This window comes from Callorhinchus milii, unplaced genomic scaffold (genome assembly GCF_018977255.1).
Source record: "Callorhinchus milii isolate IMCB2004 unplaced genomic scaffold, IMCB_Cmil_1.0 Scaffold1, whole genome shotgun sequence".
Lineage (NCBI taxonomy): Eukaryota > Metazoa > Chordata > Chondrichthyes > Chimaeriformes > Callorhinchidae > Callorhinchus > Callorhinchus milii.
This window is the reverse complement of record NW_024704742.1, coordinates 127,570,759-127,597,597: the sequence shown is the minus strand read 5'-3', so window position 1 is coordinate 127,597,597 and position 26,839 is coordinate 127,570,759.

Below are 26,839 nucleotides of genomic sequence, written 5' to 3'. Positions count from 1 at the left end.
TAAAAACACATAACTTGCCATTCAGAGCTGTCTGGCAAGCTTCCCACTGCATGTCCAGTTAGGACTGTCCTACTCTTAGGGTTTTAGCTTGCAGGGTTTAGCTTTACAGAGGTTGAATTGGTAGAATCCTTGCCCTCACTAAACCATGTTTTAACTTACCTGGTAGAATTGTTTGTGGCACCGTGTGCTCATAGCCTCAACATATTTCACCTTACTGGCTTTCCCATTCCCTCAGACTATTCCAGCAACAACCTCACTCGATGAAGTGTTTGCCAATGACATCTGAAGAACAACATCACTGCAACTGTTTATTGACAGGATAATGTTATTGATTTAATCTTGTAACATTTCTATTAATTTCAGTTACACACAGGGAATCACTGTGACATTGCTTCTTATCTTTCAATTATGCTTATTCCTACCAGTTGCACATAGCTCCATTGTAAGACATAACCATTTTTAAGAGCAATTTTGTAATTTGCTAAAATAAACCAGTTAACACTTGATGTGTGAAAATATAAATTTAAACCATCATGCTTACAGCTCACATATATTTTGTGGAGTCCTGTAGCTCCTGTAGCTTTGCAAGCGAGAGACCTGAGTTCAATTCCAGGCAGGGCGAAACCTTCGGCAAGTTTCCTTTCTCCACACACCTAATAATAATCCTCCAAAAACCAAAAACAATAATAAATTGGTCATTTTCAATCTACGACTGTTTGTGGGACATTGCTGTGCGCAATTGGCTGCCACATTCACCCACAAATATACAGTCAATTCACTTTACAGTGTGTTCTGTGAAGCGCTTTGGGACGTCCTCCTGACGTGAAAAGCACTATATCAAATGCAAGGATTACTATTATTATTATAGGGAATAGGAGGTAAAATGATACTCAGTGAAGAATAATAGACAAATGAACTGACTACACATTTTGTAGAGGACCTTATAGAGACTCCACATGTTGTAGAGGTTATATTCTTAAAAAAAAACCTCCCTAGACCCATCCCCACTCTCAAACTACTGCCCCATCTCCAACTTCCCTTTCCTCTCCAAATGAAATGAGTTGTTGCTTCGGTCCTTCCTCTCCTGTCACTCCCTTCACAAACTCCTCTGTTCGAGTTTCCGTGCTGCCCACAGCACAGAAACAACCCTGGTCAAAGTGACAAATGACATTTTGTCCATCTGCGACCAGGTCTACCTCTGCCTCCCCATCCTCTTTGACCTCTCTGCTGCCTTTGAGACCACTGACCACTCTATCCTCCTCCAACGCCTCTGCTCTCACCTCAACCTTCATGGTTCTGCCCTTGAATGGTTCAGATTGTACCTCTCACACTGTCTCCACTTCATCTCCACACACGGTTTCTACTCTAGCCCCCGCACCATCTCATGCGGTGTTCCTCAGGGCTCTGCCCTTGGTCCCATCCTTTTCAATATCTATATGTTCCCTCTTGGTGACATCATCAGCAGACATAGGGTCAACTTCCCCATGTATGCAGATGACACCCAACTCTATCTCTCTGCCTCCACCCTTGACTCCAGGACCACTGCTGTCCTGACAGAATGTCTGTCAGACATCAAGTCCTGGATGAGAGATAACTTTCTACAGCTGAATGTCAACAAGACCGAGGCTCTCCTGATTGCCTCCCATCAGCATTTCCACACATCAGGCACTGACAGCATCACCATCCATGGTTGCACACTCCACTTTATTAAGTCAGTCTGGAACCTTGATGTCTTGTTTGATCCTCAGCTATCCTTTCTACCCCACATCCATGCCATGACCCACTCTGCCTTTTCCCACTTCTGCAACATCACCCGGCTCCACCACTGTCCCACACCGCAGGCTGCCGAGACCCTCATACAGGCATTCATAATATTCAGGCTCGATTACGCAAACGCCCTGCTTGTCGGCCTCCCAAACTCCTCCCTCCATAGGTTGCAGATCATCTAGAACTCTGCAGCCTGTGTCCTCTCCCGCACCAGGCTCCGCAACCCTATCACCACCCAAATCCACTGGCTTCCCATCACAGAGAGGATACAGTTCAAGATCCTGGTCCTCACTTTCAAAGCCCTCCATTGCCTTGCTTCCCCCGACCTCTGCGACCTCCTAACCCCCTACCAATCTGCCCGCTCCCTCCGCTCAGCAGGCTCCGGTCTGCTTCACGTCCCCTGCCTCGCCCGCCCCACCATTGGCAGCCAGGCCTTCAGCCACCCACCCTCTGGAACTCCATCCCACAGTCCCTCTGTCGCACCCCTTCCCTTGCCTTCTTCAAGACCCATCTCAAGACGGTCCTCTTCAACCGTGCCTTCGGTCACCCTCCTTCCTCCCCTGCCCTCCACCCTCCCCGATCCCAACCCCCAGCTCAGGTCTGAAACACTGATTGTCCAGCACCTTTGGACGTCCAAGTGTAATTTTGTTGTTGTTGTATAGAGCTATGTGAAATTCTTTACTAGATCTAGAATTTAGGCATAGGGAACAATCATTTTGTATATTCCAAAGTAACAGGTATCAACATGGCTTAGTTGGTAGCATTCTAATCTTTAATTTTGAAGGTTGTGGGTTCAAACTCCCCCCCCCCCCCCCCCCACCCCACATGCACACGCACATACACACACAGCATTGTCAGAGATACCGTTCTTCAAATCAAACATTAAACTTAGGTCCTTACTGCCTGTTCAGGTGGATGTTAAAATCCCATGGCACTTTTCAAAGAGAAGAGAGTTTCTCCCTGTGTCCAGATAATAAAAAAAACTCATTCATTTTATGACTGTTTGAGGGACATTGCTGTAAGAAATTTGGCAGCTGCTTTGATATATTTTGTGATAGAGTGCTACTACATATCAAATGCAAGACCTATTACTATTAGAGTGCACAGGCTCAGGGTCATGAAAGGTAAGTTTAAGACTATTTATTTACTTACAGAAGATAATCAACACCTGGAACAAGGATGGGTGGTTGAAGGCAATAGTTTTGACTCATTTGAAAAACAGCTCAATACTGTAATAAGAAAGTAATGGGTTGGTGTTCTGAAAGGATGAGATAATAATAATCCTTACATTTGGTATAATGTGCTCCACATCTCCCGACCCATCCACCCCACCATTGGCGGGAGAGCCTTCGGCCACTCTGCCCCCAACCTCTGGAATTCAATCCCCCAATCACTCGCCCCCTCCTTAACCTCCTTCAAGTCCCGCCTCAAGACCCTCCTCTTCGACCATCCCCCCTTCCCCTCCCCTCCCTTCTCTCCCCTGTCCCCAGCTCGGGTCTGAAATGCTGTACACTGTCCAACGCCTTAGGATGTCCTCCCGACGTGAAAGGCGCAATATAAATGTAATCTTATTGTTGTTGTTGTAATGACTTTCTCATAAGAAAGACATCACAAGCGCTTACAGGATATACTGCAAATTGAAGTGCCTGTGTGTTTGTGGGTAAACATGGCAGTTAATTTGCACACAGTACTGTCCCACAAATAGCCATAAAATGAATGACCAATTTTATTTGGGAAATTGCTAGCCTGGTACAAACTGGGAGAAACTCTTTTCAAATAGTACTGTGTAATCCCGGTTTAACATCTCATTCAAAGGATGGCCTCCAGTAACGGAGCACATTCCAGCACTAATATGTCAGCCTAGACTATGAGTTTAAAGGCACAATGTGAAACTTGAATCAACAGTCTTTTGACTCACAGGCAAGAAATGCTACCAACAAAGCCAGGCTGAAACATAAATGGGCCAAATGGCCTTTTTCACCTGAACCGCTTCTGTTATCTTATTTTTTATTGGAAACAGAAAATTGGGTACAGTGTCAACATGGTACGTTCAACCAATACCATGAATGTTTTTAGAATATCTGCAGAAAGGCAAAACAGGTCAGAAATGAGATTTGAGCTGTGAATTCTGATTCAGGTGAACTGTGTGAAACAGGTGAGAAATGGAAGCATTGTTTGACTGGCAAATTTTAACAGAGAGACACAAGATTTCATTTAAAGGCAGACAGTAAGAGCCAGATGACTATTGATTATCACTGAAATGTAATATCAGATTTTGGTAATGCATTTTCTGTTAAAAAAATCAATTGCAAAAATGAATACAGAAAGCAAATCTCCAGGGGAGTTCGAGGCAACAAATAAATTGTGAAAATTTTATTCAGCAACATGATTTGTAAGTCCACTAACAAGCTTATGAAAGTTACTGTGGTTTTTAAATCATTTATTATTTGAAATGCCTCACAGATGCTAGCTTTATGCAGCTTTACCATTCACACAACAAATCTTTCAGCAGGTGCTGTGCATTATCCGCAGAGTAAAGGTTAAACTCACATCTTCACTGTGGGTCCTTTCACAGTATCAGCAGCAGCAGTGACTACCTAATGAACTGAGCTGTGGGAAATGGTGACCTTTATGCTGTGGGTGGATTGGAATCATTCTCTGCAGTTTTAGCAGCACATGCAGATCATCTACATCCTCACCATGCAAAGGCTTCTGTTCCCTACCACTCCTCCCACACGCACATACACACAACACACACAAAAGCAATGCCCTGAGCACTCTATACTGCAGCTGTGGCTATTTCTAATTGCATATTCACTTCTGCAGTTAATGGCTATGGTATAAATAATAAGCTTCCCCTATAGTAAAGACCTTTATCAGATGATGCTCAAACCTGGCAATAGTTTGGCATATATCAAATTGCTGCCTACTATATACCTATATTATTGCAATTTAGCTCATTTGTAGAAAAAAAATGGAAATCTATTCTGCATCCATAATCATCCACAGGACTTCCTAGATGCATTTCACTGGCAAAATCCTGTCTGCCTGCCACTAAACATTGTCTGAACCATTTCCACACATGTCCAATTTGCCCACGGTGGATGCTAATTTGCAATACAGTATTTGCAAAAGGTTCAGGAAGGGCCAAATGGGACTTTTCTGTCTAATTTGCAATAGTTGCAAAACAGTAAATTGTGATTTCTAAAAGCCAAAAGTGTATGAAAAAAGCAGAAAGCAGAACCCCACAGCTCAGGTAACCCCCAAGCCTTTCACAATTAGATGTTTTGCAAATATCGCAAATTAGAACCAATGTCTTCTTTCTTTCACATACATTTACAAATACATACACTGAGAATCAGAAGCAATTCCATTGGAGATTGAACAAAGTGCACAAAATCAACAGGAGGATCAATGACCAGTGCTCTGTTGTTACTGGCTATTTAGGTGCCTGGCTAAGTTGATAGCATGCTCGTCCCTAATTTAGAAGGCTGCGATTTAAACCTCACATCAGGATTATGTATTCATAGTCCCGGCTGACACTCCAGTGCAGTGCTGGAGGAGCGCTGTATTATCAGAGGCGCCAACCTTTGGATGACACATTTATCCAAAGTCCCATCTGCTGTGCAGCTGGACTTTAGCAATCCTGTGACATTTTTCAAAAAGAGTAGGGAATTTCTTACAGTGCCCAGGCCAACAGTGTTTCCACCACCCCAATAAAATTGATCATTCACTTCATGACTGTTTGTGGAACATTTTGGAGACAAATTGGCTGCCACGTTCACCTACAATCACGAAATCAATGCATTCTACAGTACATCCTGTAAAGCACTTTGAGACATTTCGAGGACATGATAAGGCGTTATATCAAAAGTACTTTGTATTATCATTGTGTTACAGATGTAATTTTGTTGTTGCTCTTGTTTTCGCTATACTGTTCAATATATTATTTAAACTTTGGTTCTTCATTGAGAAAATAATTAGAAAGTTTCTCTCCAAGCTTTGTTGTACAATCAATACAAAACATTCATATGTTCTCATTTTGAAGAGTGTTAACGATGTTTGCTGACTGGCTCTTGTTTTCCTTGTAACCTCCTGCTCCCTCTGCTGGTGAAAATAATTTAAAATTCATTTAATACTAATAAAAAAACTTAAATCTAAATCAAATGAACTCAAGAAGCTGATGAGTCTTTTTTTTAATGAAGTTATCGACTTAAGCTATGAGTATTAGTTAGAATTTGTTTGGAAGACAAATATTTTCATAAAGTGATTTTCTTCTTAATTATTTCATTGGGATTTATAGCATTAATACTTTGCAAAAAAAACTCTCCATCTTTCAAATATAATTGTACCTGTTTTTGAACATTAATAAGTGGCATCCTGGTAATTCATTGTTCAGTAATATCTTCTCTATAAGGCCAGGTGATGCTGTAGGCTAAGAAACTAATCTCAATTGCTGTCTGTTCCTCTCAAGGCCCAGTATTAAATCCTTCTTAGAAAAAAATAGATAGTAGACTGTAGTCTCTTATGACTGGTAGCTTTTGAAATTCATTTGCACTTTACTTTCCTGAGGTTTCAGCTCAGTGGACAATACGGATTAGACCAAAGCATTAAACTGTTCACATTCTTCAGTTAATTTACAGCCAGATATATAATTTTAAAGGGAATCTGATAAACCCTTGAATAAAAATATAGAAAGGTATGGGGGAAAAACAAGATGAATGGACAATTTTATCTGGAGGATTGTTGGCCAGGAAACTGCTCTGCCTTTTTCATATTGTATTATGAAATCTTTAACTTCCACCAGAACGGGCAGGTTTTAATGATCCAATCCAAAAAGCAGCATCTCCAGAAATGCAATGTTTTCCCAACACGGCACTGGCATGTCAGGCTAGACATTGTGCTAAAGACAAAATGTAATAATAATAATAATCCTTGCATTTGATATAGCTCGGTATTACATCTTTGAGATCTCAAAGTGCTTCACAGAACATACTGTAAAGTAAATGAATAAATTAATTATAGTTTGTGGGCAAAACACATAATAATCTTTGTATTTGATATCGTGGCTTGTCACGTTGGCAAAACGTCTCAAAGCACTTCACAGGATTTACTGTGAGATGGAGTGTCTGTGTATTTGTAGGCAAACAATGACACATGGTGGCATAGGATTTTAAAGTCCAACTGAACAGGCAGACAACAGTTCGGTTTAACATCTCATCCAAAGGACAGCACCTCGGATAATATAACACCCCCCCAATACTGCACTGGAGTGTCATCTTAGACTACGTGATTCCAAGTTCCAACATGGGGCTTGAATCCACAACCTTCTGACTCAGAGAAGACAGTGCTACAACTGAGCCAGGCTGACTTGAGTTTTTATTGATTCGTTTTTCTATGCCAATAGAAAATAGCGTGGTCAAATTTCCATGCTCAACATGAATTACCTAAATTAAGTTGGCTAATGTAATTTGGGCAAACAAAGAAAAAATAAAATGTCAATTGTATATCGAAAGTTCCTCCGTACTTGCTTGCAGTTGAACGAAGGCCCTCCTGACTTGCAGGCACCGCATTCTGAAGCCAATGGCATAATTTACCCAGCAAATCACCTCCAACCAGTCGTGCATCCATTGTCTGTCCGGGACAATGTTACCAGTGACCCCAAAAAGACATCCTCTAAATTACATAATGCATGAGGCCAAGGACAACAGCCCTCCAGAACTCACTTGGCTCCATCTTTGCTCTGCCACCTCCCATTAAAACCAATAATATTGTAGCATAAACCCAGATCATCAACAACAACAACAAATGATATTTGTATTGCACTTTTCACATCAGAACAGAGCGTGCAGGGAGACATATAATTCAGTAATGATGTTTTATTGGAACTAAGGCATTTCCCAAGCCTCAGTGGTTCTGGTACCTAAAATCTGTCTACCCACTTGCCCTTTGTCCTTCCATCCAGCTCAAGCCCACAGTACCCACTCCCACCAGGCTAGTCTCCTACATGTGCTGTGGACTCTCTCCAGCAGCACCTCCCATGACCAAGTGAACCCCTAGGAGCTCAGTCGTCCCTTTATAGGTGAAAGCCACACCCTTCGGCCAGGCCAGTGGTGAAGGCACCCCTGGCTGGATTCTATGTTATCAGTTCAGACTCTGCTACAACGTATACTGTAGATGTATGGCCAATACATCCAGAAGCCAGTTCTCACCTCGCCCTTACCTCCTTCTGCTTGATAAACTGTTGCAGTTTCTGAAAAGGGTTTCAGATTGGCTTCAGTCCCACCATCAGAGTTCGACTCAGCCAGAGGCTAACAATAATATCGCAATTCCTTTACGTTAACCTTTTTGGCGCAGAAATTTATACAATCCTCCAGACCAACTTTGCTCAAGTATCTTGCGGCTCCCGGAATTTCAATCCCCACAGTGTTCCTCCCTCTGTCAGTGCCAAAAACACTTCCTTTCCCAGAGTATCAAATTGAAAACATATATTTTATCCACTTGTGTGCTCCAGCACCAAATGTATAGTTGGTTACATATCCTGTATTTGTGGTGGTGATGATGGGAGGACGGGGCGGGGGTGTATCTGCCACATGTTCTCAATTGCTGCTGCTGGTTTTCACTAGGTAACAGGAATACGTTAAAATCTTATGAACAATTGCGCTGATCTGATGTTGGTCACAGACTTTTCATGGATCTTGGGACGTCATCCTGATTTGAAAGGCTCTATACAAATGCAATTTATTGTTGGTATTTCTCAAGGGTATGAAGCGCAAAGTTCCAAGTTAGCACTTTCGTCCATGATATCTATGCCGAATGTCTATTTCCTGAAACATCGTGAATAGATTGTAAAATAAATGTTGACAGCTGCGTGTTCTTGTGAGAGAGCCATTTAGAGTGCCAACCTCTGACAATCGGGAGCTTAATGGCCTGACCTGTCTTGTAACAATGGTGCTGTAAGACAGAAGAATCACCGTGAGGGGAAAATCACACGGCAAGTCACCACTGATTTTGGCTGAAAACAGACACACATTACATAGTGCATTCAGCAATGTCAGAGTTATATAACACAGGCAAACTTTATTACAATGTGGTCCTTGAGTTCAATAGCTTAAGGTCTGTGTTATCCATCCTTCAAATAAGGCAGTGGTGGCCAATCTTTATGGTCAACCAAAACATTAATTTTCTTGATTGAATATTTCTTGATTTATGGCATAAATATAAAGAAATATTCATCTATTGATCGAACACGGACTTGTGTGAGTGTTTACGGGGAGGGGGAGCTTCCTGACGGCTCCAGGGGCCACTTCCATCCCACGGACCTCAGGTTGGCCACCACTGAGATAAGATATTAAAACTTCCAACAACTTTCTGCCACTTCAGCTCTCCCTCCCAGTCTCACTCTTACCTCGCCATCCATGGTCTTCTACATTGTTACAATGAAGCACAGCACAAGCTCGAGGAACAGCACCTCATCTATCTGCAAGGGACCTTACAACCCTCTGGCCTCAATACTCAGTTCAGACCATAAAAACAGTTCCCATCTGCCAAAACAGCTCACCTTCCCCCTCGCCCTCTTCTGTGACCATTAGCACATCATCTGGATCCCAGACACACCTTTTCTCTTTCTGTTCTGCCTCTGCTGCCTTCCTTTGTTTGCATCATTAACATCTCTTTAACCCATCATCCCCTGTCCTCCACCCCATTTTCTCCTTTGTCTTTCTTGCTCTGCCTCTCCTCTCTATTAGTACTTAAAATCTCTCCCTCTCAACATCCCACAGTTCTGACGAAAGGTCATGAATCTGAAACATTGATCCACTTTCCATTCTCCATAAATGCTGTCTGACCTGCTGAGTGTTCCCAGCGATCTCTGTTTTTGCTTCAGTTTTCCAGCATCTGCAGTATTTCACGTTTTATTAAAACAACGTCCTCTCTGCATGTTCAAGTGGATGTTAAAGATCCCATGGATCCTACAGATAATTATTTGGGGGAAGACAAGTTTGCAGGGCAATGGTGGGGGAGTGGGATTGATTTGGATAGCTCTTTTCGAAGAGCCGGTACAGACACGATGGGCCAAATGACTTCTTACTGTGTTGTATAATTCTATAATTCCATGGCACAATTAAAAAATAGAAGGGAGTTTTTCCCAGTGTTTTGGCCCAAATTCCTCTAAATCCCTCCATTTATTTAATGGCTGTTTGTGGTGCATTGCAGGGGTAAATTGGCTGCAGCGGTCTACAAAATGCACAGTGACTACACTTTAAACTTTATCCCGTGAAGCTCTTTGAAAACTCCAATGTGAAAGGCATGTCAAAGATATTCATCAGTATGTTATTATTATTTATTATTTTATTATTCATTATAAGTGAAGCTATAAAAAAAAATGACTTCCAGGTTGTTAGATCGCTATTGAAGGTATTTCTTTGCAACACATAAGAAATGACAGTAGCAGCACTTTTTGCACACAGCATGCATGTACTTAGAAAGATCACACAAGACTGGTTTGGTTGAAGAGGCCCTTGGGCTTATCTGATCACATCCTTACAGAACTCCCATCCTATCATCTCCCCATCACAGCATCAAGGTATTTTGTGTCCTGGCCTTTACCAACTTTCCTGTCAACCTGTTCCAGTCAGCGGTTACACTCTAAGTGAAGAAAGACTTCCTGGTATCTGTCCTGAAATTGCCCTTTACAACTCTAAACCTATGTCTTCTTGTTCTACAGGCTTCTTGCATCTGTAGCTTAGTTGTTAGAGCGCTCGCCTCGCAATTGGTAGGATTTGGGTTTGATTCCCAGGCAGAGTGAAACGTTAGGCAAGTTTCCTTATTCCACATGCCTCTGTTCACCTAGCAGTAAGTAGATTGTTAGTCAATTGGCGGATCGCTTTGTCGGGGGTAATAATTTCTTTTAAAAAAATTGGTCACTCAATCCACAACTGTTTGTGGGACACTGCTGTGAGCAATTGGCTGCCAAGATTCACCCACAAAATATAGTCAATTCACTTTACAATATATTCTGTGAAGCACTTTGAGACAACTCGAAGATGTGATAAGGCGTTATATTAAATGCAAGGATTATTATTATTAAAGTATTATTAAATTAAAAAACAGGACCTCGAAGGTGGTAATCTCCGGATTGTTACCTGAGCCACATGCAAATTGGCCTAGAGATAAACAGATCAGGGAAATGAATGTGTGGCTGAAAGAGTGGTGTGAGAATAATGGGTTCCATTTCATGGGACCAGTACTGGGAAAGGAATGAGCTGTGCTGCTGGGATGGGCTGTACTCGAACAGGGCTGGGACCAAGATACTAGTGAAAAGGATAAATAGGACTTTAGAAAAAGCTTTAAACCAGTAAGTGGGGGGGAGAGTCGGGTGGAAACCTAAACAACAACAACAACAACAAGATTCCATTTATAAAGCGCCTTTCACGTCAGGAGGACGTCCCAAGGCGCTGCACAGTTGGGTCATGACCCGAGCAGGGGGGAAATGGTCAGGGTGAGGGAAGGGAGGGAGCAAGGAGGGGGGAAATGGTCAGGGTGAGGGGAGGGAAGGGAGGGGGCGAGGAGGGTGAAGAGAGTCGAGAGGGGAGCTGAAGGCACGGTCAAAGAGAAAGGTTTTGAGACCGGCCTTGAAGGAGGAAAGGGAGGAAGCGGCGAAGGCATTGGGGGATGGAGTTCCAGAGCCTGGGGGCTGAGAGGCTGAAGGCCCGACCACCGATGGTAGGGCGGTTGGGGCGGGGGACGTGGAGCAGACCAGAGCCAGAAGAACGGAGGGTACGGGCAGGTAGGTAGGGGGATAGTAGGTTGGAGAGGTAGGAGGGAGCAAGGCCGTGAATAGCCTTGTAGGTGAGGATGAGGATCATAAGGTAAGGAGAAGATGAGAGCAATGGTCAGAATACAAATAGTGATAAAGATAACATAGAAAAGACAGGGACATTGGGAAAGGAGGAGGAGAAGCAATATTGATAAAAGACACTATTACAGCAGTGGAAAGGAAAGATTTCAGTAAGCGTGATCAGATAGTGGAAACACTGTAGGTAGAATTAACAACAGCAAAGGTGGTAAGACTTTGTTGGGAGTAGTCTACAGACCTCCAGAGAATTGAGATGTAGTGGGGAAATGTATAAATACAGAGATCAGGGAAGCATGAAGCAAAAGCAATGTAAGTATAATGGGAGATTTTAATTTTCACATTGATTGGGAGAAGCAGGACACCTCAGGTAGTAAAGGCCACAAATTTCTAGGATGTATTCCGGATAGTTTTTTGGAACAATATGAACCAACAAGGGAACAAGCCATATTGGATTTAGTGATGAGTAATGAACCAGAGCTAGTTAACAATCTGACAGTAAGGGAACATCTTGCAAATAGTGATCATAATATGATTGAATTTGACATTGGATTTGAGAGAAGGAAGAGTTCCAAACCAAGGTTTTAAATTTAAGTAAGGCAAACGTCAATGGGATGAGAAATATATTGACCACAGTAAACTGGGCTGAACTGTCAGTGGGTAAACCCGGAGATGAATAATGGGAAGTATTCAAAAAAGTATTTGATACAATACAGAACAAGTACATACCCCTCAAATGCAAAAGCTCCAATCGTGTAGTTAAGCAACCATGGTGGACAAAAGAGGTTAGAGTCTGTATCATTCTAAAAGAAAAGGCTTACTCAAATGCAAAAAAAAGTGGGAATGCAGAGGACTGGGAGAACTACAAAAGGCAACAAAGGGATACAAAGAAAGTAATAAGAGGAGCAAAAAGGGAGTATGACAAAAACTAGCAAAGGATATTAAAACCAATAGTAAAAGCTTTTCTGTATATATAATAATATAAATATATTAAAAGAAAGAGAATGGTCAAGGGGAATGTGCAGTCATTAAAGACAGATGTAGGTGAGACTATAATGGAAAATAAGGAAATGGTTGACTTGTTAAATAAATACTTCGTTACCGTTTTTACAGTAGAGGATGAGGACAAAATACCAACCGTACAGGAGAATCTAAAATTAAGTCAAAGAGAAATGCTTAATAAAATTAATATCAATAAAAAATGGAAATGGAGAAAATAATGAGACTCAAGATAGACAAATCTCCAGGATCTGATAGTTTCCACTCCAGGATGTTAAAGGAAATAGGAGAGGAAATTGCAGATGCATTCGTCCATAATTTTCCAAAGCTGACTAGATTCGTGAATTGTGCCCTTAGATTTGAAAATTGCGAATGTCGCCCCATTATTTAAGAGGGGAGGGAGGGAGAAACCAGGAAACTACAGTTCTGTCAGCATAACGTCAGTTGTAGGGAAAATACTGGAATCCATCATCAGGGACAGAGTGACTGAACATCTGGAGAGGTATAAATTAGTCAAAGAGAGTCAGCATAGGTTTGTAAAGGGTAGGTCATGTCTGACTAATCCAGCTGAACTTTTTGAGGAGGTCACTAAAATGATGGATAAGAGAGTTTTGGATATCGTTTGTATGGACTTTCAGAATAATAATAATAATCCTTGCATTTGATATAGCGCTTTTCACGTCGGGAGGACGTCCCAAAGCGCTTCACAGAATATACTGTAAAGTGAATTGACTGTATATTTGTGGGCGAACGCGGCAGCCAATTGCGCACAGCAATGTCCCACAAACAGTCGTGGATTGAAAATGACCAATTTATTATTGTTTTTGGTTTTGGAGGGATTATTATTAGGCATGTGGAGTAAGGAAACTTGCCCAAGGTTTCGCCCTGACCTGCCTGGAATTGAACTCAGGTCTCTCACTTGCAAAGCGAGTGCTCTAACCACTGAGCTACAGGACTCCAAAGGCATTTGATAAGGTTCCACACAAAAGATTATTAGTGAAAGTGGAAGCGCATGGAGTCAGAGGTAACCTTGTGACGTGGCTTGGTAAATGGTTGCGAGGCAGGAAACAGAGAGCAGGGTGGAGTCCTGTAGCTCAGTGGTTAGAGCACTCGCTTTGCAAGTGAGAGACCTGAGTTCAATTCCAGGCAGAGGGCGAAACCTTGGGCAAGTTTCCTTACTCCACACGCCTAATAATAATCCCTCCAAAACCAAAAACAATAATAAATTGGTCATTTTCAATCCAGGACTGTTTGTGGGACATTGCTGTGCGCAATTGGCTACCGCGTTCGCCCACAAATATACAGTCAATTCACTTTACAGTGTGTTCTGTGAAGCACTTTGGGACGTCCTCCTGACGTGAAAAGCGCTATATCAAAATGCAAGGAGTAAAGGGAACATTCTCTGATTGGCAGGACGTGAAAGGTGGTGTCCCCCTGGGGTCTGTGCTGGGGGAGGCTCAGTAAGTTGTGTAGATGGGAGTAGGAAGTTACAAAGGAATGTAAGACAGGTTAAGTGAGTGGGCAAAGCTGTGGAAGATGGAATTCAATTTAGGGAAATGTGAGGTCACCCACTATGGACCAAAAAAAGATAAAGCAGAATATTTGCTTAATGGGGAGAAATTAAGAACTGTGGAGGAGCAAAGAGATTCCATATCCACAAATCACTAAAAACTAGTTCCAAGCTGCAAAAAGTAATCAAAAAGGTGAATGGAATGTTGCCTGGAATACAAAGGGGAAGAAATGATGCTTCAGCTGTATAGAGCGTTAGTCAAACCTCATCTGGAGTACTGGGTTCAGTTTTGGGCACCACACCTCAGGAAAGATATATTGGCCTAAAGGGTTAAGTTACGAGGAAAGGCTGCATAAACTTGGATTGTATTCCCTTGAGTTTAGAAGGTTGAGGGGTGATTTGATTCAGGTATTTAAGATGATAAAGGGATTTGATAGGGTAGATACAGAAAAACTATTTCCTTTAGTGGAGGAATCCAAAACAAGGGGGTAGCGTCTTAAAATTAGAACCAGGCCATTTAAGAGTGAAATCAGAAAACATTTTTTCACTCAAAGGGTGGTAGAAATCTGAAATTATCTCCCTCATAAGGCTGTGGATGCTGGATCCATCCACACCTTCAAGAGTGAGGTTGATAGATTTTTGTAGGTCAGGGTATTAAGGGATATGGGGAGAAAGCGGGAAATTGGAATTGAAAGGATTAGTTGAGGTACAGATCAGCCATGATCTAATTAAATGGCGGAACAGGCTCGAAGGGCTGAACGGCCTCCTCCTGTTCCTATGTTCCTATTGATCTGGGTTTACTTTTTCAACCCTGTTTAACAGTTTATATATCTCTGTGTGATCCCCACTGAGTCGTATTCTCCCAAGTCTGATTAAACACTGGAACTGCCATCATTGATGACCTGATTATAACATCAACAATTTACATTTAAATAGTGCCTTTCAAGTCAGGAGAATGTCTCAAAGTGCTTCACACACCTTAGATGCTTCCTTCTCACATAATAACATAAGAAATGCTAGAAAAAAAAGACCAAGGTCCATCTAGTTCGCTTTCCACCTTCCTGACGGTCAAAGCACATATGTCCCAAGTTACCTATATACTGTATCCCATAATGTTATTACCTAAAAGAAAATTATCTTATGGGTTTGAAGGAATCAACATTTCTTGTTTCAACTGTCTCATAAGGAAACCTGGTGGACAGGTTTACTATTCACTTACTGAAATAGTGTTCCGTAGATTCATTCTGAATTTACCCAACTTCAATCTCTTCGACTTTTCTTCTTGACCGTGTTTACGGTTACTTCCCCACCACCGGCTCAGAGTTAGGCTCCATTATTGTTCAGTGCTCTGAGACACTACCCTGCATGGAGGGCACTATATAAATGCAAGTTATATCCCCTGGTTTTACTATTTTGGATTAGTTAAAACAGCCTGTCAGGAGCTACATTGTCTGTACATTGCCCCTTTAGAATCTTCTCTTTTCTAATAGTGCCAAAGGATTTTTAGCAACGACCAATGAGATGTAACCCTGAAGGAGTTCAGTACCTTGTTCTCAAAAAACTCATAGCTGTGATTTTCTGAAAAAGTGCCGAAACCAACTGTATTGAAAAACAGCAGAATAAGTCAGTCCACCATTGAAAGGCAAAAGTACAAATTGTAGAGTACCTAATACATGATGTAATAACATCCCCACAGAAGATCAAATACAAGATCTTCTTCCTCACATTCAAATTCCTCCAAGGCCTCACTTTATCCTTTACGATCTTCTGAAATCCAGCTGCACCCTCCACTCAGTGAGCACTGGCCTGCTTCATGTCATCTGCCCGATCCACCCCACCATCAGCCAATCGCCATTAGCCAATCTGCCCCTGCCATCCATTCCAGAGACCCTATGACTCCCTCTCCTCTTCTGTCCCTACTTTTGAAACTAACTTTAAGAAAGTATTTGGTTGCACTTTCAATCACATTCCCCCCACCGCCCACTTCAGCTTCCCCTTCGCAGCTGGATGCCTAGCACTTTGCTGTATAGGTACTTTGAGACATTCTTACATGAAAGCTGCTGTATCAATGTAAATTGTATTGTACTTGAGCAGTGATGACAGCTCCAGTGAGGAACCAGCTCAAAGTCGATATGACAAAAATACTCAGTCAATAAATGGTTGCACCACAACACTGAACAAGAATAAAGCTGAGTTTCTAACTCAGCCAGAGTGATACAGAGAGGAGAGCCTGATTCATGCTTTCTGTTGTATATCAGGAAGTGAAAAACCAAACACTCTGATTTCAGCATTCAGCAAATTCAGATGTTCGATTTATAATTAAAGAGTCAACCGTGCGGCTAAATCTTTAATAACATGGAAAACATTGTGCTGAAAGCACTCAAGTCAACCAGTGGACCACATTCAATACATTATGAGGGAGCGAGTACTGATCCATCTGCTATATAAAAGAGAAGAATTTGCATGCATTGCATCTTGTCACAACAAAACATCTCAAGTGCTATGTAAGTAGTCACTGTTATGTGCAGTGGCCACGTTCATCTGTTTGGTGTGAATCGCAATACTCCTGATACCATCTCATTCCTTCAAAAACATTTTTTTAAAATAAAAATAATAAACTGGTCACTCAATCCACGACTGTTTGTGGGACACTGCTGTGCGCAATTGGCTGCCGCGTTTCGCCAACAAGTATATGGTCAATTCACTTCACAGTATATTCTGTGAAGCGCTTTGAGACGTCTCAAAGATGTGATAAGGCGCTATATCAAAATCAAGGATTATTATTTATTTTATCCAGGTCATTTTAGGAGCAGGTTGGAAAAAGATACCTGTTGGTTCAAAATCTATTTATGATGCACGTCTAGTGGTGAAAATCACAGGGAAATAATGCTGATGGTATTAGATAGCACTCTTTTAAATACACTCTCTGCCTGTTTCCCACACAAATGAATTTGGATACATTTTCGACAGCCCTTGTAATTCATCCCATGTTAAATTGTGCAGAAAAATGTGTCCACACAATCATGAAATAGATCAAATTCACTAAATGTTAGCGGATGGTCAAGCTGCAGGTCTGCTGGATGTTGCACTAAGATTGACGTTAAGAGAATTTGTACTCATTATATACCCATCATGCTCATTGTGTAAGCTAAGGATCTGAATAAAGAAGCATTATTTTGGAACACTTAAATATGCATGCAACATCCAAATTAAAATAATAATTTAACTTTTTCCTTCAACTCTGGGACAATGGTTGAGCCTGAAGATTTAAGCTGCCAACATTGCTGACTTCCGATTAACAAGGGGACATGAACTCAAGACTATCACTGGACAAGTTAAGAGGAGGTTAAGAAAAACAGAGGGTTATTAGAACATGCCAAGCTTTGCCACAAGTAGCTATTGAACAGCAACATTTAAGACCATGACAACATTTAAATGCAAATTGGTAGGAAGAGGAAGAATACAAGAGTGCAGGGAAAGGTAGGGAGTTTGGGATTAGTTTGGGTATGGTGCAGGGGCAAGCACCAGCATAGGTTCGATCTCTGTTTATATGTTATAATTTTTATATGATTCTGGACACTTTGTGCTATGAAAACATTTGCATTATATATCAAGAGATATTTATTTCAAATTATTGCAGATAGTAAACATTAATAATAAAAATAATCCTTGCATTTGATATCATGGCATTGAGATGTTTTAAAGCACTTCACAGAATATATTGTTAAGTGGTTTGACTGTATATTTTGCGGGTGAAATGCAGTAGCCAATTGCGCATAGCAGTGTCCCACAAACAGTCGTGGATTGAGTGACCAAATGTTTTTTGAGGATTATTACCCCCGGAAAGCAATCTGCCAATTGATTAACAACTGGGTTTCTACTTACTGCTGAATAAACAGTGCGTGGAGTAAGGAAACTTGCCTAAGGTTTCACTCTGCTGGGGAATCGAACCGGGTCCTCTCGTTTGCGAGGTGAGCTGCGCTATGGGACTCCACAATATCACAGAAAAAAGATTTTGTCATTTGCAATCTAGATAGTTCATCCCTGTCCACTGAGCATTGCACTATAGTAATCTGTTGAGAAACGTAAATCAAGAATCTTTCTGATTATGTTTTTATGCCAGTTTGGATTGAGAACATTTTGGTTTTGGAGGAACTGAAATTTACATGCAGCTGATCAGCTTGGTGAGATGGTAATAGCAATGACAAACACTCACAAAGGAAACTTGTCGGGTGCAGAATTAACCCAGATGTGAATCAGTTTGAAAAATACACAAGCATAACACAGCACAATTAACCAAAAGCAAGGAAGAAAGCAAGAACATGTGTTTATTATTATAATAATAATGATGAGGACATCCCAAAGCGCTTCACAGAATATACTGTAAAGTGAATTGACTGTATATTTGTGGGCTAACGCGGTAGCCAATTGCGCACAGCAATGTCCCACAAACAGTCGTGGATTGAAAATGACCAATTTTATTATTGTTTTTGGTTTTGGAGGGATTATTATTAGGCTCTGTGTGGAGTAAGGAAACTTGCCCAAGGTTTCGCCCTGCCTGGAATTGAACTCAGGTCTCTCGCTTGCAAAGCGAGTGCTCTAACCACTGACCTACAGGACTCCACCTATATGAAGCTGAAACATCTCAAAGTGCTTCATAATTATTAGTGCCACGTGTAGTAACTGTTTTTTATAGGCAGACTATTGTTGGTACAATAGATTTTACACACAGAGAAACTAGGTACACAAAATTAGCCATTTTTGTGAATATTTACAGTCTATGTGGTCGGATTCTGGGTAGGACAATGGTTAGAAGATTATCCTTTCAGATCCATGATCTGGGCTCACATCCAGCTGAGATGGATAGAATAAATGTCTTCTCTCTCTGCCAGCTATAAGTATCCACAGCTAAATTAATTGAAACGGATTCAACCAGTTTTTGGAAGATGTGAGTGCACAGAGAGAACCTACCCATAAATTGACACTAATTAGTATTCAATTGGCACTCTCAGTCAGCGAGGCGACAACAAATAGTTGGTATCTTGGATGGAAATATTACACTGGTGCAGTAAGAGATGCTCTTCTGAGCTGAGGACAATGCTGTTTTAGGATCAAAAAAGGAATATTTGCAAACCAGAAGTCAGAGCACTAATATCACTACTGTTTTGTGTTTGAAATTGCTGGGAACTGTACTGCGTGTTGGACTATGGATACAGGGACAACATAATTTCATTGGAAAAAAAACACAGTTAAGCCAAAGTGGCTCGTGGATATCTTGTGACTCAACACATTCCACTCTGAAAATACAGCAGATGACTATGGACATAATAATCTAATAATAATAATAGTAATTTCTGCATTTCATATAATACCTTTCAAGTTGGCAGAATGTCTCAAAGCTCTTAACAGGATTTACTAGGAACTGCAATGACGATACAGTATTTTGTAGAATGTAGCAGCCAATTTGCACAGCAATCTTTCACGAACAACCATAAAGAGAATAATCAATTCTATCTGGGAGATAAGGCTGGCCTAGAGAACAAGAGAAATTCATTTTTCTTTTCAAGTGACACCATGGAATCTTTAATGTCCAACTGAAACAACAACAACAACAAAACTACATTTTACATTTATAGAGAGCCTTTCACGTCGGGAGGACGTCCCAAAGCGCTGAACAGTCAGATGTTGGGGCCCGAGTATGGGGGAGGGGTGGTGCAGGGGTGAGGGAAGGCAGAGAGGTGGGAGGGAGACCAAAGGCAGACAGGACCTCAGTTTAACATCTCATCCAAAGGATAGCATCTCCAACAATTCAATGAACCCACAGCACCACATTCATATCCCATGCCACTATCTGAAAAGTAAAGAGGAGAGGAGAGTGTCCTGGCCAACAATACCTCAGATTAAAAAAAAACGTTCATTCATGGTTTTTTAAGATATTGCTGTGTCCAAACTGGCTGCCATACATTAGAATACATTAGAATATACAGCACCGAAACAGGCCATTCGGCCCAACTGGTCTATGTCGGTGTTTATGCTCCACATGAGTCTCCTCCTGCCCTTCCTCAACTAAGCCTTCAAGCATAACCTTCTATTCCTTTCTCCCTCATGTACTTATCTAGCTTTCCCTTAAATACATCCATGTTTTATTACAAATAAATACACTTTCATCGTAAATCCTGTGAAGCGCTGCCACGATTGCCTACAACTAAATTCACTCCATAAAGAACTTTGAGATGTTTTGACACAATATGATGCTATGTCAAATGCAAAATATTATTTTATCGACTGAAAATGCAATCAAAAGCACACAATAGATATAAATAGAGCAACTTAATAGATGGATTCCATTTGGATTTGCTTGAATTTGCTTCTTGTCTTATTAATTGCTGCCTAAGATGTGGATAGCAACTTCCTTCATGGCACAGTATATCATAAGTAAATTGCTGCCATTGTATAGGCAAACAGCCTCTGATAAGATTTGTATCTGAGCTGAATCTTCCATCCGCATTATGCTACAAAAGAATTTTACCATCCAGTATATATAATAAATATTGCATTGAGGTTTTTGCACATTCTTATTTGTATTTATTTTAAAATGAGATAAATAGCCAGGAAAGAAAACATAATGGAATACTCAGAGAATAACTGGCAAGAGCTATTTTATGTAACAGTCAGACTCAAGGGTATCTTTTCAATGTGTTAAAAACTAGTCAGTATCAAGTAGCAGATAGGAATTTTTAGAGATATTGTGGTTGTCGAATGTTTTTAAAAATGAATATATTCACTTTTCTGGCTGACGGTTTCTTCCAGTCCACACAACATATATATCTATGGAGTCCTGTAGCTCAGTGGTTAGAACACTCGCCTCACAAACGAGAGATCTGGGTTTGATTCCCAGCAGGGCAAAACCTTGGGCAAATTTCCTTACTATACACGCCTGATAATAATCCCTCAAGAAAAAGATAAATAAATAAAATAATAATTTGATCACTCAATCTACGACTGTTTGTGGGACACTGCTGTGCGCAATTAGCTGCTTTGTTTCACCCACAAATATACAGTCAATTCACTAGAAGACGTGAAAAGCGCTATATATCAAAAGTAAGGATTATTATTATAGATATAGATGTGTGTATGTGTGTATATAAATAATCTGCCGCACTATCCCTCTCAAAAGAAGCATTGCAATCTACAGCTACTTTTTAGCCATTATCTTGAACCCACAGCAATATATTTTCCATTCTAGGATCCGTATCATTTGTCTGAGAGGAAGCACATTCTGCATAAATAAATATTGGCATTTTTTATTGTATCAAAACAGAAATACATATCACATAACCCTGACGTTAGTTGAGCATTATATGAGATAACCTACTGCCTCTCAGATTACAAATTGGATCCTGAAAAAGCATTAATGACATTGCTAACTGGCATTTCAATGTCAACATAACAGTCAGTTCCAGCTTTCAGGTTTGTCCTTTTACATCTATGTCCTTTTAGATAGCTAGATACATGCCAGATTATTCAATAGATTTTATCTGTACTTTTGGAAAGAGTTTGAAATCTCTTATTCACTTGATAATCTTTACATTTTGAATATATTATAGACAAGAAAGTATGTTAGCATTTAGTACATTTGTGCTAATGTGTGCTAAAGGTAGGGCGAAACCTTAGGCAAGTTTCCTTATTCCGCACACCTCTGTTTACCTAGTAGTAGGCAAAAACCTGGTTGTTAGTTGATTGGCGGATCACTTTCCCAGGAGTAATAATCCCTTCAAAAATAAAAAAATAATAATGTGGTCATTATATCCACGACTGTTTGTGGAACACTGCTGTACGCAATTTGCTGCCTCATTTCTCCCACAAAATTATAGTCAATTCACTTTACACTATATCCTGTGAAGTGCTTTGAGACATCTCAAAGACGTGATAAGGCACTATATCAAATGCAAGGATTATATTATATTATTACTAAAGTAAATTAAATCCTATAAGGAGGTGACATTAAAGGAGTTAACGATTGTTTCAGAAAAAAGCAACCCACAGTGTTAACATTCGAAAAAAATTCCACCTTGATATTAACCATCTGGTTAAAGAGGATGAATAGAATCCCAGGGATAATAAACATAACCAGCAGTAAAAGTTACTCTGCACCAAACTGTTTCTGATTAACAGTTAACTTTGAAATATTTGGGGAAATTCAAACATACTTGCAGTGTATCAGAACAATTACTTTGCAAACTCACATTATACAAATTACAAATAATAAGGTAGTATAAGTTCACATGGGATTCAACCTTTCTCTAAAGGTAATGAATATGAGACAATTATTAAAATTATTGGGTGACTTTTCCTTTTGACATTCTAATGCAAGACATTTGTCTTACAGTGTTATTAGCTTTTGCTCCTTACTCTTGAATTACTGCAAGCTTACGCTCCAAGCTGGCAATGGCATGATTCCAACATCAGCTGGAAGTGGCCTCTGTGTGTAATCATGGTCTGTCTTTCCCACATCTGGAAACCACTTTTCTGTAACTCAATACAAGCACTTCAGTACTACACAAACAACATGCTGTATGATAAATACAGTGAGAGCATCCCTTGGAGGAAAATATTTCACCAAAGCACTTAAAGGCCCTGGGTTTCTTTTTTTTATACGTTTGTTTTAAATTAATTTCGATAGGTTACTGGAAAAATCTATAAGGACACAAAGGTACAGAGTCACACAAACAGTAGATTGCTTCTTATGTTAAGAAACTGAGAATATACAAACTGAAACTGGAGAAAAGTCAAGGTTGTGAACATTAAGTGCTTCTCTGAATCTGTAATATCAAATAGATTTATATGTGTTTGCCTACAAAATACACAGTCACTACATTCTGCACAATAAATCCAGTGACATGCTTTGAGATGTCTTCCTGATGTTAAAAGCGCTATATCAAATGTAAAGATTATTTATTTTTATTTTATTTGAACCATTGTATGAATACTAGTCCATCGGATTACAGGACTGGTGCTACAAGTTCACTTTGTTCAAGGACTAAACAACAGTCTAAGCCCTTGACTCATAGCTGAATGAATTTGATCAAAATCTGACTTGCTACCAACCAAGCAGCCAGGTTGTATGGATTATTTTAAAAACTGTTAAGTTGCCAGGAATAAGCACTCCTTGCCTTAAAATGTTTCTTACGCACTCTAGGACTTGAAAGAAAATATGGCCTTCACCAACTCAGGCGTGGAGCTTAAGTTCCATACTATACAGTTGCAAATGACAGTAGCAGTCACTAATGGCTATAGCAACAGTGGCAGCTGCTGAAAATCTTCAGTGATTTCAGGTCGAAGCATTGAGCTCAAATTGGAAGTGTGGGTGGTGTTACCAGATATCCAAACCCACCATTGGCAGTCGGTCATTCAGCATCTCTGCCCCCACACTCTGGAATTCTATCCCCCAATCCCTCTGCCTCACCTCTTGCCTCTTCAAGTCCCGTCTAAAGACCTTCCTCTTCAACCGTGCCTTCGGCCACCCTACCACCTCCACTCGCTGCCCTCCACCCCTCCTGACCCCAACTCCCAGCTCAGGATCAAAACCCCTGACTGTCTAGCGCCCTGGGACGTCTTTCCGGCGTGAAGGGCGCTAAACAAGTGCAATTTGTTGTTGTTGTTGTTTCATGTCAACTACTGCTGTGTGCAAATTGGCTGCAATATTCACCCACAAAATACACAGTCACTACACTTTACAGTGAAGCGCTTTGAGATGTCCTCCCAACCGTGAAAGTGCTACATCAAATGGAAGGATTATTATTATAACTAGTTTGTCTGCAATCGCGTTCATTGCGCAAATTCTCACATCACACATTGCAATTTTTCATTTCTATGTTCATTTGGAAGAGATGATGCAGTACTCAGGTTTTCACTGTATATCTTTTTTTTCTTAAGGTTTAGTATTGCTAGCGGTAAAATTCACCAAAAGTACCCAGAGCATTAGGTTATTCAAAGCCCACTTCGCTTGTTCTATTCAAATAAACAGAGTGCATGTGACTGGTGTAGAATGAATAAGTTATATGTGGAGCCTGAATACTTGGCAGTAATCGGTAAGATCATTTTCTAGGCATCGTAGAACACTTTCATATTGAGGAAACAGAACCTCTTATGGTTGATGCATGCCACAGAATTGACTGATGGTGCATGTATCTCATGTATCTCCATGTGGACGCAATCCATCACACCCAACATTCTCAGAAAGCCAGAAATAACATAAAATCTTTACAATATGATCCCAGGAGAAACAGATACATTTGAGATTAATGTATGGCCAACACCAGCAAACTCACTTCCTAAAGCTTGGAAGAAACTGGTTGCTGGAAGGTTGATGTTGGCCATGATACATACAGCAAAAGCAGAGCAGTTAAAAGGTTCAGAGGTTCCTTTGAAATCCTACTTCTGTGGAATCCTGTAGTGTAGTGGTTAGAGCACTCACCTCACAAAGTGAGAGGAACAGGGTGAAACCTTGGGCAAGTTTCCTTATTCCACACACCTCTGTTTACCGAGCAGTAAGTAAAAACCTGGTTGTTAGTTGATTGGTGGATCACTTTCTGGGGATAATTATCCCTTCAAAAAAAAACATAATAATAATTTGGTCACTCAATCCACGACTGTTTGTGGGACACTACTGTGCACAATGGGCTGCTGTATAGTAGTTTACCGTATATTCTGTGAAGCACTTTGAGACGTCTCGAAGACGTGATAAGGCGCTATGTCAAATGCAAAGATTATTATGTTCCAGGCTTCCCTCTTTCTCCATTAGAACGTTATATTGTTCAATTCAAGACCCTCACTCTTGTCTTCAAATCCCTCCACTCCTCTACACCCCCTACCTCTCTGACCTCCTCTCTCCTCAAAACAGTGCCCGTTGCCTTCGCTCCACCGGGTCTGGTCTCCTCCTTGTCCCCCGAGTCCTCCGTTCCACCCTCAGCGGCCATGCCTTCAGCCACTATGCCCTGAGGCTCTGGAACTCCCTTCCTCACTCCCTTCACCTCGCCCCCTCTCTTCCTATTTTCAGATCTCGGCTAAAGACATTTCTTTTCGACCGCGCCTTTGGCCTTCTTCCCGCTCCCCCTGGCTCAGCCCCGGGATCCGTTACTGGGAAGCGCTCTGAGACACCGTCCAGCGTGGAGGGCACTATATAAATCCAAGTTGTTGTTGTTGTTACAGCTCCTCCTCTTTAATCTAACTGTATCTACTACTATTGGGAAAGCATACCTAGTTCATAGATTCATAGAATGTTACGGCACAGAAGGAGGCCATTCGGCCCATCGAGTCTGTGCCGGCTCTTTGACAGAGCAAGTCACTTTCACTGACCCCAATCACCAGCTTTCTCCCCATAACCCTGCAAACCCGTCTTCCCCAGATACCTATCCAGTTCTCTCTTAAAAGCTGTTATTGAATCGGACTTCACTACCCTTTCAGGCAGATCATTCCAACGTCTGACCTTTTCACATCTAACTTTTGTTTGGTGGATGTATCAAATCCTAGATCTACTTAGTCTTATGCAGGAGCCCAAATGGCATATTTAATGGGCTGAATTGTATCTGTTCCACAGTGACTGGTTTAGTCGGTGATTATGTACCACAAGGGATAAGTAGTTGCTGCTGAGTTAAAAACCATACAGGAAAACATACTGTGACATTCACACCGTCAAAACAAGCTTTCACACCAAGAGCACTGTTTTCCACTTTTGCACTTTGGTGTAAAAATCACTAACACTTGAAAAAACAGGGCCCATATTTATTAACCCCAGGGAAATCATTCATCATCTCATTTTAAAAGTACGGCACACTGACTCTGTCAAGTGTAGCAGCAACTCTCAGTTAGTACTGTACCTCAAACATCTTATCAACATTCACTGTTTGAATTAAAGTAATACCAAAAATTCAACATAAATTCACAGAAGAAATCAAAGGTTATCAATATTAAAACATTTTGAGTGAGATGTTAAACACACAGGTCCATCTGGCTGTGCCAGTAGTTATGAAAGATCCCTTGGCACCATGCAGAAAGAGAAGGGAGTTTCTCTGGTGGCCTAGCCAAAAATCTGCCACATTAGTAACTCATTCAGCCCATTGCTGTTTGTGGAACTTTGCTTGGTGGAAAATGGCTGTTACGTGTACCTCCATTCAAGCTTTTATCATTTTCTTTTACATTCATTTATTTAATTTTTAAAAGAGTCACTGTAATTGAGACTCCCCTTTTCCCTTTGTAAGCTGGACACACCACTTTGGTCAATACACGTATCGAAGGATTCAGATATGTTTAAGCTTGAGCTGTCATGAGCTGCCAAGCCCGCCACCTCCTCTACATTTGTGGGAGGAGACTTGTCTTTTTCATCATAAATATTGTATATCACTGTTCAAGCACAGATTCTGGCAGCATTTATAGCACCTCTGGAAATGTTCTCAATAACCTTGGCAAGCACATCTGGGTAGGGTTCAGTAGCATTTCCCCCTCGCTGCTGGATAGGATTCAAAAACAGGTTCGTCTGATAAGTGTTCCTTCCCTCACATTTTTCTGCCACCACCTACTTTGTTTCTTGTCTATTTTATTGATTCTATTAAGGTCATTTCCTTCTGTTGCTCTTCCCAAGTTTAAAATATTACATCCTACATGTTGTTTCTCTTCCTCACATCATCATTGTGTTCAAAACGTGCTTCACT